General features: G+C 42.8%; 1 protein-coding gene and 1 long non-coding RNA gene across 6 annotated transcripts in view; one reads left to right on the top strand and one right to left on the bottom strand.

Moving 5' to 3' along the window:
- Positions 1–3,521: 3,521 nt before the first annotated feature.
- On the bottom strand, positions 3,522–14,977 carry LOC144782126 (uncharacterized). 4 transcript variants are annotated; one of them, XR_013601110.1, is made up of 3 exons: positions 14,957–14,977; positions 7,719–7,897; positions 3,522–7,235 (listed from the first exon to the last, which is right to left on the bottom strand). It is a non-coding gene; the product is annotated as an uncharacterized LOC144782126 (long non-coding RNA). The 4 variants fall into 4 exon arrangements; XR_013601108.1 differs by having other exon boundaries at positions 14,892–14,968; XR_013601109.1 differs by having other exon boundaries at positions 7,719–7,900; positions 14,903–14,968.
- Positions 14,978–15,026: 49 nt separating this feature from the next.
- Positions 15,027–18,131, top strand: part of HEMK1 (HemK methyltransferase 1, mitochondrial release factors N(5)-glutamine) — a 259,343-nt gene continuing 256,238 nt past the window's right edge. Inside the window, exon 1 of one of the 2 annotated variants that reach the window (XM_078661300.1) lies at positions 15,027–15,064. The gene's annotated coding sequence lies outside the window, so the exon portion shown is untranslated. Of the gene's footprint in view, positions 15,065–15,102; positions 15,367–18,131 lie in introns of those variants that run through there. The other variant, XM_078661299.1, reaches the window with a different exon arrangement.

The raw sequence follows: 18,131 nt of genomic DNA, 5'->3' as shown, positions 1-18,131 counted from the left end.
TGTGCTTAAGGAACGTATCACATATTTATTTGTGTTTTGCTCTTATCAATAAAAGATGTGTCCAAAAATTTGGAGGATGCAATGTACAGTTGACCACATCCCCAAAATTGAGTGATTAGCGAATATAGGACATATAGGGAAGTATGTTATGGTTGAGTAGCGATGTACACAATGAAAAACTGACATATAAATAATGAATTGTAATGAAGATGTTGAAATGTATAAAACGGATAATGTAAATAGTAATTTTTATAGATTGAATCTTGTATATTATAAATATCGAACTGCTTTTCAAAGAAACTATATCCTATAATTTAGAACACAGACCCCGTTTGGTTTAGGTACTATTTATGGTTAAATGTATGAATATGTAGGCAACATATATATACTTTTATGTTTTTTCTCCTTAGATTTATGTGTCACAATGGTTTGTCTTGTCAAATGCGAATGACGGTCACCTGACGAAGGCCACAGGCCGAAACGCGCGTAGTTCCATTCTTCCGCTTTTGCCTATCTCAAAAATACATCGACTGAATAATTCGTAGTACACTTTTTTCTGTCACTTTTTCGTTTGTGATGTACATATTTTGCACGTTTGTATATTGTTTTATATGTATTGGTTTGTGAATATTATATCAAAAGTTTTTTATAAATATAAATGATTTGAAAAAATAACCAAAAATATTTCAAATAAGGGAAAAAAGGAAAAAAAAAAGATAACAAGATAAAGACATCAAGGTGTATAGTCCCCCCAAAAAATTTTGTGTTAAGTGTGGTTATATATAAATGATCTTTTCTGTGGTTAATAATATGTCGCTGTTTTGAGTGTTGAATACCTATAACCAAAACTAAGGGCTGGATATATATATATATTAGTTTGCTTGAATGTCCTCTAAAAACCATAGTTTGTCCCTATGATTAGCAAACTTAATAATTTATAGGGGTCCCCTGTTTAACAAAACCGGTCTCTAAACCTTTCCTTAATGTAAAAAACATTCCAAAACTCAAGTTGGTAAAGAAATGTTAGTTACCGTACACATTAGTTACAGCCTGCGAATGATCACGTTTCCCTCGCCTGTAGCAGAACACCTTGAAAAGAAGTTAATTGTTTTAAGGCGTCGCCTGCAACGCTGCGACGCTGCCTGCAACGCTGCCTGCAACGCTGCCTTCCATACTCATGCAGCACAATCCTTCCTCTCTACTGCGATCCCTACCACCAATCCGAACACCTCTCCTAATATCCCACCCTCCATCAGAACTCCCCCTACACCCTCTACGGCCCATCATAACTCTGATCTCCCTTACCCCTCCTTGCCCCCAAATTTCCTGGACTCCAATCATCCTAACTCTCTTACTAAAAATAATGCCGCTTGGCTTAACTTCCAGCCTGTCACGGAAAGAGACGTCTTTAACATCATTTCCAAACTCAAGCCTTCCTCCCACACCAAAGACCCTCTTCCATCCAAACTTGTCCAAAACCTCAAACATATCATCACCCCTACCTGGACCTCTATTATCAACAGCTCCCTTGCCACCGGTTGTGTCCCCAACTCATTGCAACTAGGCCAAATCACCCCCATTATCAAAAATCCTTTGGCAGACCCAAACGACCTCAATAACCTTCGTCCAATCTCCAACCTTCCCCTTCTTTCTAAAGCCCTGGAAAAATGTGTTCTTCTCCAACTCGAGAGACACATTGAACACTTTAACTTACTAGACCCCTTCCAATCTGGCTTTAGGAAAGGATGCAGCACTGAAACCGCCATGCTAAACATTGTTGATGACATCCACCACTCACTCGACAATGGTGAATCTAACCTTCTGATCCTCCTTGATCTCTCTGCAGCGTTTGATACGGTTAACCACTCTACTCTACTCAATGTTCTTAGAGATCGATTCGGCCTAAGTGGTATGACACACAAATGGTTCGTCTCATACCTACAACACCGTTCTCAACAAATCAAAATCCAAAATTGCCTATCTAACCCTACCTCCATCTCCTTAGGAGTTCCGCAAGGATCCATCCTCTCTCCCTCTCTCTTTAACCTTTTCATGGAACCCCTCACACTCATTCTTAAACAAGCCGGGATCAACTACCATCTCTATGCTGATGACACCCAACTCTATTATAAGATTAAAACCCATGCTGACATCCTTCACCTCAACAACACTCTCATCAAGATTCAAGCCTGGTTCCACACTAACCACCTCAAACTCAACCCTAAAAAAACTGAAATAATTCTTTTTTCCCCTAAAAACAACCAGCTCCCTATTCAGAATTGGATCTCTGACCTTAATGCCCTCAACTGCTCCTTATCTTTGTCCTCCTCAGTCAAATCACTAGGTATCTCACTTGACGACCTCCTAACCCTCAAGACACACATCAATAATTCTGCCAAAGGAGCCCTCTTCACTCTCCGCCACCTTAAGAAAATCAAGCCCTTCATCCCTATCGATGATTTCAAACTAGCAGTCCAATCCCTTGTTCTTTCTCGCATCGACTATGGCAATGCCATTCTCACCGGAATTCCCAAGATCCACCTCGCACCGCTTAAATCTGTGCTGTACCTTGCAGCTAGGCTTACCTCTGACTGCAAGCGATTCGACCACATCTCCCCTACCCTTAAATTCCTTAAATGGCTCCCCATTGAAGGTAGATCCACGTACAAAACAGCCTGCATTACACACAAAATTCTCCATCAGAATACACCGACCTACCTCGCTAACAAACTCACAAAAGCCGGTTGCTCCCGTTCCTTGAGAAGCACAAACACCTTCCTTCTTATCCCCCCCTTCAAAAAAGAAAACCACCCAGTCTCGGTCCTTTTCCGGCAACGCTCCATGCATTTGGAATGCCCTTCCAACTGACCTTCGTTGCAACCCTTCCTACCCTTGCTTCAAAAAAGAACTCAAACTACACCTCCTCAATAAATATTGGGGACCATAATCCATATCTGCCATCTTCCACTGGCCACTTCTGTCCGACCTCAGATACATCTGCCTCCCTTCTTTTCAGCCTTACTTCGCCCTTCCTCCTCGTCACTTCCACCTCCCTGTTTACCACCTTCACTCCACCCTGCACCCCCCCTTCCCTTGTCCTCCGTCTGCCCTCATTTCTGAACCTACAGCTCTCGTCCTTACAAACCCAATTCTGACCACCAACCTCCCTATCCTCATCTGCAATTTTCAATGTATGCCTGGTTATTTTTGATTATCACATCTCCCACTTTTCGGTGTTCTTATTTCCCATATTTATCATTTTGAAATATGTATGGCGGAGACTTATATGTTGTTTATACTCATTTATGCTATGTATGACCCATGTCTTACTGACCTTCTTGTCTCAAAAATGTAAAGCGCTCTGCTACCCCTGGGTCCAGCCAGCGCTATATAAAACCTCTAAAATAAATAAATAAATAAATAAACAGCAGGCATTAAAGGGGTGCAAAGCACCTGGGGACCCAGAGGACATAAAGCTTGGAACCAGGATCACGTGCATTCATCTGAACTTCACAACATTGTGAAAAGGGGAAAAGTTATTTATTAAACACAAAACAAAACAGCGTTCTCGTCCACCAGCTTTCAGCAGCTGACCAATTTTGATGTTGCGCAAAAGGTTAAAGGGGACCTGTTTTTTAAATCTTTTTTGTTTCCTCGCATAGGGTTAATGCAAATAATTCCTGTCAAGAAGCAATGTAAATGATTCTCACGGTCTCGTTTGCTTGACCGAAACGCTGATTAACGCTGGTCTTTCTGGCATTACTTATTTCTATTCGCCCTACAGTTCTGTGACCGTGCATTTAATGGGCAGTTCCTCAAGGGAACAGATGCTTTGGTGGAGAACCTTGGCACCTCAAGCATCGCTATGGGTAATGTGATGCAGCCTTACATGCGTCCAGGGTCAGTGCCAGTGCCAGCATTTAATATTTATCTTAATTATTTACAAGTATAAAAAGCCTGTAAAAATATTAACTGTGATTTACCTTAAACACTGTTAAATGACACTCTGGGTGCTTATTTGCATATAATAAAAGATACAGGTTACATTTTAAATGGTGTTTATTGTGCAGTAATCAGGTAATTCTTAAATTACAAAATCGCATAATAGCTTAAACTTTCCTAACAAAAATGAAATCAAAATGGTGGATATATCCTCTACAATCAGTAATTAACAAATCTTCCCCAAACCATCATAAACCCTGTCCTTCTGTTGAATGCATATAGTGCCTGTGAAGTAATCTCTACTCATTTTCAACGATCACCAAAACATCACAAACAAACTAATCTTGTGAAGGCAAGTTTCTAAACCTTGCTGATGACTTCAAGAGCTTGATGATGTCGGATGACAAGAGAATGACTTCTAATGTATTTGGATGATCATCTCATGACTCTGGGATTGCTTCTAAAGTCATCCGGTTTGACCCGGTTGCTCACAATGTTTGCAGATAATAGAATAATGGTAGTAGATTTCAAGACCTTTTCTCTGGGTCCTAGCACAGCAGGTAGCCATAAATAATCTTTCTCATTAGGGATTTGATGCATAAACTTTTTAAAGAAGGTACGTACGCAGTGTTACATTTCTAAAGAGTTTGATTTACACAGTCATTTGTAAAAGCGCAACTGTTGGATTGTGCGGCTTTCACGGTGAGCAAACTAAATGAGCCTGTGTGACAAAAACGCAGGTGAAATAGATCTTTCACTAAACATAAGCAATACCAGGGAACCAAAATGTTGTGCCTCAGAAAACATGTTGCAATAAATCTGGAATTATTATAAATTTTCTTGCTTCTTTATGGCAATACTGCCACCTAAAGATTTTGAATAGAAACGCAGGCACTCATCCTCCATCCTTTCCAAGTGGCTCATTTAGATTCAGAACGCACGGCTTCGTGATTTGTACATAAATTACATTTTAATGAATAAAAAATCTTTGACAACGACAGTATGGTTAATCCAGACTTCTGTTGTTGTACAGTCAATGCGTTTTCGCCTCGCGCATCCTTATTCTACACGCGTACTACGAACGTCCTGGAAACAAATTCTCAAATTACTAGAATATTTTCTTTCCAATTGTGTGCGTGGAAATACAGGAAAGGAAAGACGGACATCCGTCGTCTAACCATGTGTGTTAGTGTCCGTTTTTCATTTCTAATGTTGTAAAGTGTCGGCCATCTTAAAACTAGAAGATGTCATTGAAGAGCAGCAGGAATACGTTCTTAAAGGACCAGAAATTCGTTGCCCAGAGCTTAGATTGGAGATTTGTTGGTGGATTGAGAGATCTCATCAAGGTAAAGTTATGCCAAACAAGGCATGTAAAGGGAACTGAAGTGATTTCACCCGTGACCGACGTGCCTTACTTATACATAAAAAAAAATGCCCCGAGTCCTCATTCAGTCTGTTCAAACTCTGCTCGCTCCCGCTAGTTTCCCGCAGTTTAGGGCCATCGAAGAGTTCACGTGAGCTTTACCTAACTGACTGCGTGGCAGACTTGAGAGGTATCAGTGCTGCAGCTTCTTGCTGCAGATCGAAGTTGGAAATTAAAAACCTTTTCTCCCTCTGGTGTTTCGGCTAAAAGGAGGCGGGGTCAAGAGGGGAGAAGTTACTAGGAGCTGCACAGCGAAATACATATATTATGCATACATGCCAAAATTTTAGGACAGGGACGTGGGAGATTTAAAATGAAAAATCGGGAGAATGAAAATTCCCCATTGACTTCTATTGTAAAAAATGCAATTTCAGGCGGAGACCGCTCAAATAAAGCAATTTTTGGCTTGAAAAATCAGTAGTCTCCCGCCTGGAACGGGTCTATTGGCATGTATGATTATGTATTATTTGTCACAAACCGTAATTCCAAAGAAATGACATGTTGGAATAGTGACAATAAAACTACTCTGTCTTTGTAATTGGTTACAAATAGACTGCCTTTTAGGAGTGCTTAGTGGTTGAATACACTTGCTACAGAGATTAATGTTTAAGTATATGATACTAGTAAGATAAAACCAGTATTTAAGACACTTGTGTGAGAGATCTTCAAGTAATCTCTTGTCATATGTTTGAATAACAACATAGCTCAGAAGGTTGATGTATGTGTTGCTGAGAATTGCATGTAATGTGTAGGTTGCAAATTTCTGTTGCATGTTGATATGTTCACCAAGCCCTGTCTGTCTGGTCCCAGATTGTTTACTTAGTGTCTGGTGCTGTGTTACATAATAACAGAAGAGGCTGCCATCGCAGCACTCATTTACACTGTCTTTCACTGCTGCAAATGTCAAAAAAGGAAGATCCTGGAGTCATTCTGGACTCATCTGATGATTACCGTCAGGCTATTCCTGCAATTATCTGGGGAAGTCATCCCAAGCCATCCTGAAGTATGCCTGTAGGACAAAAAAATGTAAATGTGATGACGAACCTAGACTCATCACAAAAACTACAGTAGGATGGTATTCTGATGACTTCTACTGGCAGGGAGTGATTACCTTTTACAACTCCACGAATACTAATTGACAACTTCAGGATGAGGGAGAATTACTCCAGGATGGGTTCTAGCTAATTTAAGGATGACTGTCAATTATTCCAGGATGATCCTATAACCGCTCCAGGATGGAAGTGGATTACTCTGGAATGATCCCATGACAATTTCTGGATGAGTGTGGATTATTCCTGGATGATCCTATGACAGCTTCAGGATGGCTATTGATTACATCAGAATGGCCCCATTATATTTTCAGAACGAGTGTTGATTACTCTAGGATGACGTGGTGAAAGGGAGGCATGTATTTGTCCTTGATATTTGGATTTAAGCGGGGACCCCAAGACAAGTTCATTTTCACGGTATGATGCGTCATTTTTAGTTGTGGACTTTTGACGAAGGACACTAGCCATCCCTGCTAAAAGGGCCAGGTTTTCAAGTTTCTGCAAATTCATCCGCGAACTTGCATCACCAAGCTGAGAAGTTGTGCTTTCAGCATGAGCTTTGTTACCAACTCTTATATAATCCAGTCCACTCTGCTTGGCTTTTTTGTCCTTGCATCTTTTCTCTGCAATTTCTTCCTCTTGTAGTTCGCTTAACACCCTCTTAAGTCTACCAGCGCTTCCCCGATTGCCACAGTCCATTAACATCTGCTTTTTCTCCAGTGCCCTTTGAAATAACACCTGTTTTAGACCCTCTGTTGTGCCAGAATAGCTTGCAATTATCTCTTGAAAAATATCCTGAATCATTAGACACTGTTTCTTCACTAAAAAAAAGCAAGAGAAAAAAATATATATTTACATATAAACTTCAAAACAGAAAAGAGCACATTGACCACTTGCAATATATCTTCACGCTCTAGCCATAATATATAAATAGTGGTATTGATAATAGAGGACAAATGTACAATCTATCCATAACTAAGTAAGTAAGTTTTCCTTAATAGACAGTACACATTGTAAGCCTGAACTTGAACCTCCTGAAAAAAGTTGCCTACATAAAATAGTTTATCCAAAAATGGCTGCCTTATAGTAGTGCCACAAGCTAAACGTTTCAGTCCTTTTCATAAGTGTTACATTTGTCTCTGGAGAGCAATCCAAGGCATATGTGGGGACATGCATGTTCATTTTTACTGTCCATTATTGGATTAATTAATCACAAATGTAGGTTTTTACTGAAACAGGTTGGTAATTTGTACCGTTATCCTGCAGTTGCAAACTTATTATAAAGGTTTACTTATTGTGCTTACCAGATGATTGGAACAGAACCATAGCTTTAAAATCTCTCTCTTCGGTGATTGGCCGACCAGCTTCATCTACAAAGAACTTCCCCGGGATTGTCCAAAAGCAGGAAGTCACCATCTTTTCGAACACACACAGAATGATCGCAAGTGAAAAACAGGGCGTTGAATGAAGCCATGATTATGTCCTGCTAGATATAAAAATCAGGAATTAGTTTGTGTGTGGTTTAAGTTTCAGAGGTAAAATACAAAGCATATCAAACTGATTAACAGATTTAATTGGCGAAAAGCACCCCAAAAAGCACACTGGCCTGGTGCAATTTCTATCTAATATGCCTAGATTTTGGACTACAAAGTGTTTGGGCATGCACTGAAGGCCACTGAGGAAATCACCTAATAATCAACTTTATTTTTGGAGAGCCAGAGTGTATGCTTAGGTCTTGCTGCTCAGGACAAATAGTAATAGCAAAGTAGAGGCATTATGAGAGAAATAGAAGAACGTTTTTGTAAGCTGCACCTATTTCACTTTTATTCCTGGAATGCACCGATTGACACCTCATATATTTTTGTATATTTCTGTACATTGTGTAAGCTGCACCCATTTCACTGTTTATTGTTGGAGTGCACAGATTGCTACCTCTATATTCTGGTTATTTTGTTACTCACTAATGTCACTTGTATCCCATGTAACTTACTGTTTGCATTGTTTTTTGCACATGTGTATCACTATCGCTCACCCTCCCATACCCAACTATACCGCCATCCCAACATGGAGCCCATCGGCAGGCACACATACAAAATCAACTACCCATCTACACTCACCAAAAAAAGCCGCTAAACGCTTTAAACACAATTTCCTGAGGTCCCACCCTGAAACCCCCTTTGTCGACACTTACTTCTCACCGGTCAATGGATCTCTGAACATCGATATCATCTTCCACACCACTCGCAGAGCTCAATGGAGAAAAACGTTCCTCACCTTACTCACTGTCTCCACCACCAGGAAATCCGCTCATGGCCTAACTCTCTCCATCACACCATCCCAACTCTTCCTAGGCAGAACCACCATTACTATCTACAATAACGGGATTGTCCTAATTCAATCTACAGACAGGAACCTGGAACTACTAGACAACCTGTTCCCCACTTTCAAAGAGCACCTCTCCAATCCTCGGACTTCCACTTACATCCCCTCCAGTAATATCACCCCTGACTTCACAGCCCCTACCCACAACCCCTCTAACCTAGCTCAGCACCAGAACGACACGCTCCACACCTCTTCCCCATCACACTAGTCACTCACCCACCTGCTGTAACCACCCCACACTCCTCAACCACAGACACAAATCTCTCCCCCTCATACACCAGCCGCCCCCCCACCTCCAACACTGGGACCCCTACTCATACCACTCCCACTCCTCTCCACCCTGACATCACAGCCACCACCCACAACCCCTCTAACCTAGTTCAGCATCAGAACGACACGCATAACGACAAATCCCACCCTTTATCCCCCCATTCTCAGTCCTCACTACCACCCTCTAACTAACCACGCAGAGCTCACTACATCTATTAACTTAACTCCCCCTCCCCACAACAGAACCATCACCAATCCCATTTCCCCTCCCACTCTCAGCCCCCACTACCCGATCTGCTCCCCCGTCACCACTAACTTACACTCAACCTCCACCCGGCTCTCTCCGCCTGTCACCAACGCCTTCATCTGCACCACCAACCTACTCCCTACTTCATCCACACCCATCCCTCCAAAACCCTCCACCCTCTCTAACACCAACCCGTACACCGACACCACGGAGCCCTGCTCGAACACCAACCCACCCCCCCACCCGCACGACCATTCCCAGTTCAGTCACGCACCCTTGATGCCCATCCCCAACACCAAGGCCTATCCCACGCTGGACAAGATTATGTCCACCCTCCTCCAGCTCAAAGAAGACATTCACACCATCAAGGAAGACATGCACACCATCAAAGAACTACTCTGCACACTCCCCAGACACCCCTCACTCACCACCACCCCCCTCCCAACTTGCCTCCCACCCTTCCGGATGACTCTCCCACTCTACACCCCCCACACTGGACCGCGATCCCTATCCACAATCGCAACAACCGCCCCCGTCGCTCATGCAACCCTCTTTCCGACCGCGACACACTCACCCTCCTCCGACCCAGCTCCCCTAAACAACACAACCGCCACACACCTCTCCATCCCCACGATACATTCTAATCCCCGTAGACCCCCCACATTAAACAACAGAATTTCCGTCCCCAATAACCTTAGAAAAGTCCCCCTTTCACTAGTACCCTCTACTTCCCTTGACACACCCCGTCTCAAATGCACTCTCCTCAACTGCAGATCGGCCACTAGACACTCCTCCGCCATCGCTGATCTCATCCTAACATTGGACCTTGACCTAATCATTCTAACTGAAACCTGGCTATCCGAATCTTCTACACCTATAATGGACATTCTGGTTCCCCCCAACTACCACATCATCAGACTTGACAGGTCTGGCAAGATAGGTGGTGGAATCGCATGCATATACAGGAACCTTTCTGTTCTGAAAATCACCGCACCTTCCCTACCCTCCCCAACGTCCTGCGAATACATCTGCCTCGATATTATCAGTGAGGGCAAACCGATATGCTCTCTTCACGGCATTTACCACCCACCCAGGGACAGCCTCACCTTCGCCCAACAAATCATGGATAGGATCTTAACCAATTCCGGACGACAGCTCACCCAAATATACCTTGGGGACTTCAACCTCCACTGGAACGACCACAATGACGCGGTGGTAAATAGTCTTAAAAATGTCCTCAACGCTCTTGACCTCAAACAATTATGCAACAGCCCGACCCACGAGAAAGGCTCTATCCTTGACCTTATCATCTCCAATGAGGACGCTATCCAACTTGAGTCTATCCAACCCTGTGACTGGTCAGATCATCATATTGTCACTTTCTTCATCAATAAAAAGGTCAAACTCAACACGGTGCACCCCTCCAAGCCTAAAGTCTGGAAAAGAGACCTGAAAAAACTCAACCCAAACTCCCTACCCCCTAGCAGCTGCGACCTCCTACCGGCCCCACGGACGTCCAATCCTTGACTGACCACTATCTTAACGCCATGACATCAATAATTAATGAGGCTGCACCCTTGCAGCTAAAAAGAGCCTCTGCTAAAATCTCCAATCCTTGGTACGACGGGAGTCTCAATGAGGATAGACGGGCCATGCGAATGGCAGAGCGCACCTGGAGATCAGCTCCCTCTGCACTGCACCTAAAAACCCTGAAAGAAAAGAGAAACGCCTACTTCAGGAAAATAAAGCGTTCAAAATCAGACTTCTTCAGCCTCCAGCTTGACCGAGCAAAAAACCGCCCGAGAAAACTGTTTGAGCTAATCAGAACTCAATCCAAGGAACAACCTCAACCACTCAGCACTAGGCGCGAAGCACCCTCCTGTGAAGAATTTGCTGCTTTCTTTATCCAAAAAACTGACAACATAAAGAGTGATCTCCTCATTGACGCAAGCCTTTACTCCAAACCCCACTGCATACCACCCAATGATCCAAAAAACAATGCTTCATGGTCATCCTTTGACACCTACTCTGAAGAGGAAATTGGCAAACTGCTCAGCACCTTGAAACCTTCCAATCACCTCACGGACCCCCTCCCTGCTAACGCTGTCAAAGACTTCACCCCTTTGCTCCTTCCACTCTGGACTCAAATTATCAACAGCTCACTTCAACAAGGAACCATCCCTGACTCCCTCAAAGTTGGTCAAGTCACACCTCTACTAAAGAAACCTACAGCCGACCCATCTGATCTAAACAATTACCGTCCCATTACCAATATACCCACTCTCGCCAAACTCCTGGAAAAATGCGCACAAGTACAATTGACTAAACACTTTGATCGGTTTGATCTCCTCAACCCTCATCAATCAGGCTTCCGAGCAGGACACAGTACAGAAACTGCTATGACCCACATAATAGACGACGCCCTTCAAATCCTAGCTCAAAATGATACCTGCCTCCTCATCCTTCTTGATCTATCTTCAGCATTCGTCAGTCAAACATGAGAATTTACTCGAACTTTTAAACACAAGAATGGGTCTATCTGGGACTGTTCTCAAGTGGTTCACTTCCTTCCTTCACAACAGGTCGCATAAATTCAAGAGCAACAACCTGATGTCCTCGCCAATAACGGTATCGTTAGGCGTCCCCCAAGGATCATCCCTATACCCAACTTTGTTCAACCTAGTTATGGAACCGCTCACCACCTTGTTACAAGCATCCAATGTACTCTTTCACATGTACGCCGATGACACCCAACTATATCTCAAATTACAAACCCCCAAAGACGTTCTACTCCTGAACTCAACGATCAGAAGCACCCAATCCTGGCTTGCCGATAATCATCTCAAACTCAATGCCCTGAAAACAGAATTCCTTCTGATCTCACCTCCCGCGAAGATCTCTACCACTCAACTGTGGCTTAAACACCTAACTGCTCTCAATGTCCAACCCACCATCGTGGACTCAGCAAAATCTTTAGGCATAACACTCGACACCAATCTCAACATGCAGCAACATATCAGCAAGGCAACTAAGGGAGCGAACTACCAAATCAATACCCTGAGGAGACTTAAACCCTTCCTCCCAGCCAAAGACTTCCAAACTGCAGTACAAGCACTAGTCATTCCTCGAATAGAATACGGCAGCACCGCTCTCTGCGGTCTCCCTCTAACCACTACTGCACCCCTAAGAGCTTCTCTAAACGCTGCAGCGAGACTCATCACTGGGTCAAAAAAACACTCGCATATCTCCCCTGACTTGAAATCCCTGAACTGGCTGCCTTTTGAAGCCAGAATACATTTGAAAATCGCCTGCATGACACACAAGGCTGTTCACCTGAGTTCACCCAGAAGCTGACAATCTCTGGCGGCTCGAGAAACACTAGAGGCACAAACAATCTTCTGCTAAAACCTCGAAGATTCCGGAAGGAAAAAACTTATAAACGCTCCTTCTCAGGAATGGCACCCAGGATCTGGAACTCACTCCCTCCTGAAACCAGGCTCATATCATCCATCACACTGAAAGAAGTAAAAGCTATACTCATGGCCAAATACACCTGAGCTATTGACAGCGGTTTCTAAATTCGCTGCACCGATCAGTATTATCTGTTCGATCACTTTGATTGTTTGTATTACTTGTGCTGTTGACTTGCCTGGCGGTATATGCCTTCAACTATTTGTACCACTTGCATTATTGATGTAACTGTTTTACTATGCTCCCTCCTATGCTTACCCCTCCCCACTTATTACGCACAAGTACGCCATATCTAATGGCCTGTTATGTATGCTCTGTAAAGCGCTCTGATATCTGCAAAGATCTGGTTCGCGCTATATAAAACTTTCAAAATAAATAAATAAATAAATATCAATAAGTGAACTTTCACACTGGAGTTTGTGACGGGAAATCAAGTTACCTATCCCCACAGATGCATAGAGAGTCAGATGCATAGTCAGATCCTCTGCCCATCGGCACCCCAACATGAAAGGGCAAGCGTTAAAAATGCAATAGGTTTCACCTTTTATTAAGCTAAAGATATTAGCTTTGCTAGTAGTATTGTACGTTAATTGTGCAATATGTAATGGCTTTATAAATGAAACAAAAGGCATTACAATGGCAAATACATAAAGCAAAAGCATTGGCATAGCCAATAGGTCTCCTCTCTGGGACCTTGTAAGTGTTTTGCCAGAGGTGTTTGGAAGTTTGGTAAGAGATGCAATTTAACATAAAGGGATCCCATACCTCGTTGACACATGCAGTACCCGCAGTTCAAACGAGAAGAGGGCATGGGGAAACCTCTTATAAAGATCTCAATCAATGGGGAAGGCACGCGTTACTGCAACTTGTGCGTGCTTTCACCTTAATGCTAGAAGCGAGAAGGGAGAGAGAGAGAGAGAGAGAGAGAGAGAGAGAGAGAGAGAGAGAGAGAGCGAAGAGAGCGAGCAAAGAGAGAGAGAGAGAGCGAGCAAAGAGAGAGAGAGCAAAGAGAGAGAGAGCAAAGAGAGAGAGCAAAGAGAGAGAGCAAAGAGAGAGCGAGCAAAGAGAGCGAGCAAAGAGAGAGAGAGCGAGCAAGAGAGAGAGAGCGAGCAAGAGAGAGCGAGCAAGAGAGAGAGAGCGAGAGAGAATAGGAAATATTAATGTGATTTATATCAGGGCTCGATCCCTCTGCACTTTAGCAGTAGGTCAGGTTGTAACTGGATAATATATGGCTGGGATCGATAGTGGCAGATGTAACAAGACCTGCTTCATTTTTACAGAGATCTTAGCGGTCAAGGTAAATTAGCGCAAACAGGGAATACGTAATTGGCCCTGTCTCAATAATAAATACAAACGAGTTAAAAACATTGCATGCACATTGAACGAAACCAGAATGATAGTTTTTTTTGCGAAAGTAGACATTGCAAGATGTTGGAATGCGTCGGACTACGTTTCCTAAATAGGGCGTAAACCTCAATCGCCACAGGCAACCAGGCCTTTCAATTACACAAATAGCAAACAAAATAAGGAACCAGCATTACAACGGCTAAGTTATTTGAAGCATTTATCCTTATGCTTTGAAACGCATCCATGAAAACTGCCAGTGTTTTAGAAGATGTGCTGCTCTGCACACTACACAGCTTGGGAACGTGACCAGGATTCAACAATAGAGTACACATTCATTTAGTAATGAAAGCTCACTACAAGTTGCAAGGACACAAGTAATGCTCAACAATATACAATATTCACATAAATAAATGTGTTTAGCCTTCTTTGATTGACAACTTTTCAGTAGATCTAAAACTGTTCCATTTGGTCGAGAATCTTGAATACACGCAGTTGCACTTGGAACCAACATGGGACCTACAATACACGGGCAGTAATTTATTTTTCCTTACGGCGAAGAACTTGCTGTAAAACACATTTTTTAGGCTTTTTGCAATTTTCCACAACTTACACAGGCACGCACTACGCCACACATACACAAAAATACACATGCTCAAACACAAAAGGTGCATATTCAACAAGCAGGCAGGCTGATACAGACAAACATCAAACACACATAATACACACACATTGCAACGCAGGCATTAATTATAACACGTACGAAGCACACACATGCAGGGAGCTGCGTCTGAATCCACCTGTCCCTTTAATGGCCATTGCACTCACGGCAGTCTTCGTTCTTGCCGTAGGACAATGACGTCACTTCCGGCGCTCCCGGATGTGCGTGGGCTTTTGCTAGAGGAATCCACCCGGCCGCTTCCGGTATATGAAAAGGTGAGAGAGCTGCTCTCCATTGAGGACCTGTGGTTCGAGTCCCAGCCAGCCGGCAGACTGATGGTTTACAGTAGATGATTTTGGCATTGTGTTCGAGGCAGCTGTGCTTTTTAAGAATGTATTTTAGTATTGTGATGGAGTGAATTCGGCAGTCACCATGACGACAAAGCTTGTTTTCCTTTGCAAGACCTATTCCTCGGGCCATGAGCAGGTCTGTCCGCAGTTGTTTAAAGAGTCTCACACCTAAATGTAAACACAGTGGAGGGGAAGCAAAGGCACGCAGCTTGTTAATACTTCAAAAGGTACATAAGAGACTTTTGACTTTATACAGTCCTTGTATATAAGAGACATACATCCATTATAAGAATGTCAGATGTGCTGGTGTGTCTCCGTACTTACACAAATAACGATTTACCATTATTGTGTTTTAGTTCCATTAAAGTGCTACTCATCTGGCTGCAGAGTGTCAGAGCACTTTATATCATATACACATTATTCATTGACAGTAAATCATGCAAGTGTGTAAATCAATGTACAGGATGTGTTACATAAAACAGAGTGTGGGGGTCGCATGTCCTTTATAGCACACTGCCCGGTATTAGATGGATTACGATTTATGAGCTGCAAGTAACAAAAGGATCGTAATGTTAAAAGCAGCAACCCACTTACCTAGCTACATAAAATAGACTCTCTTCTCTGCATATTACATGATGTGCTTTGCAGGAGACATATTAACCCTTTATGTTGCTTTGATTCAAAACCGGGACTAGATAAAACAGAGATCTCTCAAGCAAATGTGATAACCTCAGAAATTATCTTTTCATTATTCCTAGAGATTTTCTGGGCACGAAAAGATCTCTACAGAAGGTGCGTTAACCACCAAATATATTTTAAAATATAGACTTTGAAAACAATTGATCCCAATAGATGTAATGCAATGTTTCTCCTCGTTGCAAATTTGTTTGTGGGAGTGTTTAAAAAAATTTAATGCATAAGTTGAGGTCCAGATTTTGTGTTGGGGTTGCATTACTTTTTTGGCACAACACTGACACAAATTTACTTTGTTGAATCTAATAATGCCCTCAAATCTACTTATGATAGACATGCTAAACATATGTCTGAGTTCTTAAGATCTAATGTCACTTACTGTGAGGTCATGGGTTGTGATGCCACTTCCTGTGATGTACATGTTGTGATGTCATGTGCCATGCGTCACTTACATATTGCCTAACTTGGTCAGCCCCCAGGTTCTTTTTAGGTCTCGCTTAGAGCAGTGCTTGCGATGTCTCTTCGAGGCATGCAGCAATCAGTATATGTGCATTAAGCTCCGCCAATGTTCCGCCCATCTTTACAATGGGCTTCTCTTCCTGTCCTTTGTAAAGGATGGATTTTGATTCGTCAATAGGCTTAGTAGTCCCGCCTTAGTACCTCCTTGTCTCTCTTTGTAACCTCCCATAGTACAGATAGTCCAGTTTAAGACTCTGTGTACTACGCACAAGATCCTGCATGGCCAAAGCCCCCAAATTCTACAAGGGCTGTGCTCACTGTATATTCCGACCCAAGCCCTGTACTCTGCTGATCTGCATTTAGCCTGTAGCCCCCGAGTGCGCAGGCTGAGAGCAAGGGGGCGCGCTTTCAGGGCTATGGCACCCGCCCTATGGAACTCTGCTCCTCTTGCTGCTCGAGGCACACAAGATCACTGGGCATTTAGGAAACTGATTAAAACCTGGCTTTTTTATAACCTTTAGCTATATCCTTGCCAATAGCCACAGGTCTGTCTCAGCGCTAGGACGCCCCGTTGCTGGGGCAGCCATGCACTTTATAAGTATGCTTAACATAACATAACATGAGGACTGGCCCTCTTACTGTGGTGTTTCACAGTATGTTTTATTTACTGTCTGTGGGCATTATTTTCTTAAATGTCTTTCTCCTGTTGCACGCACAACATGCTTTCCTGGAATCTGCAACTGCTTGTTTACAATTTACTACTCTCCTCAGCTCCCTCCTGCTTCTTTAATCAATGCTGTCTGCTGCAAGTTTTACATTAACATCCCCACCCAGCTATAACCATTTAACTGTAGCGTGAATTCTGCCGCGGTAAGGCGGTTTAGGTGGGCGTGGCCGCGCCGGCCATCGGACATGCGCAGCACTACAGAGGTTGTGCTCGCGACGGACATTGGCCAACAGAAGCAGCGAAGGGGTTAATTAGCACCAACATCCCTCCCTCCTGTTGCTTGTTTAAATTGCCCTGCAATTCTTGAATATGGGATAGTGTGTTGCTTTTGTAAAAATGTTCCTTTTTTAATCTTAATTTTCTTAAGTGTTTACAATATAATTCAAATTCCAAGGGAACTCGACCTGTAAATAGGGCTTATTAGATGTAACCAATTCATCTGAGCTATTTGTTATAAGCAAACAACCATAACCCACATGTTTCTAGAAAAGGACTCCTTTACTAGAATTAAAAAAAAATTCTGCTCAACCCGGAACTATATATAAACAGGGCAGCTTTCGTTCGAGAAATTGTACAAATGATAACGTTGTTATTCTGAAGCTTTTGCATGATGTTTTCACAGTTTTTAAAGGGAAGGCTTTTATATATGTACTTAGTCAGCACTGCTGTAGATAGACAACAAGCATTCAGCGCCACATAAATCAAAACAATGCCACACAATTCCACAACCCACAATTCAGAGCCACACAATTCCACACCACACAACATTGCAATCCACATAATACCACTCAACACCACATAATTCAACTCCACCTAATTGCATGCTACTCAATACCACATAAATACACTCCACGCCACATAATTCCATTCAACATATTTTCCCTGAACACCACACTGCTCCATGCCACACTATTCAACTCCACACAAAGTCTTTCCACACTACATAATTCAACACCAAACCACATTACTCCACTCCACAGCACACAATTCCACGCCAATCAATTACACAACTAATCCAATACAACCCACATAATTCCACTACACACCACATACATACACTCCATAGCACATAGGTAAAAGACATTGCCATTTACAATGCTAATGGCTCTAAAT

The sequence above is a fragment of the Lissotriton helveticus genome, chromosome 9 (assembly GCF_964261635.1).
Source record: "Lissotriton helveticus chromosome 9, aLisHel1.1, whole genome shotgun sequence".
Lineage (NCBI taxonomy): Eukaryota > Metazoa > Chordata > Amphibia > Caudata > Salamandridae > Lissotriton > Lissotriton helveticus.
Note: the sequence above shows the minus strand (reverse complement) of the source record. Positions and strands in the feature narration are given on the sequence as shown.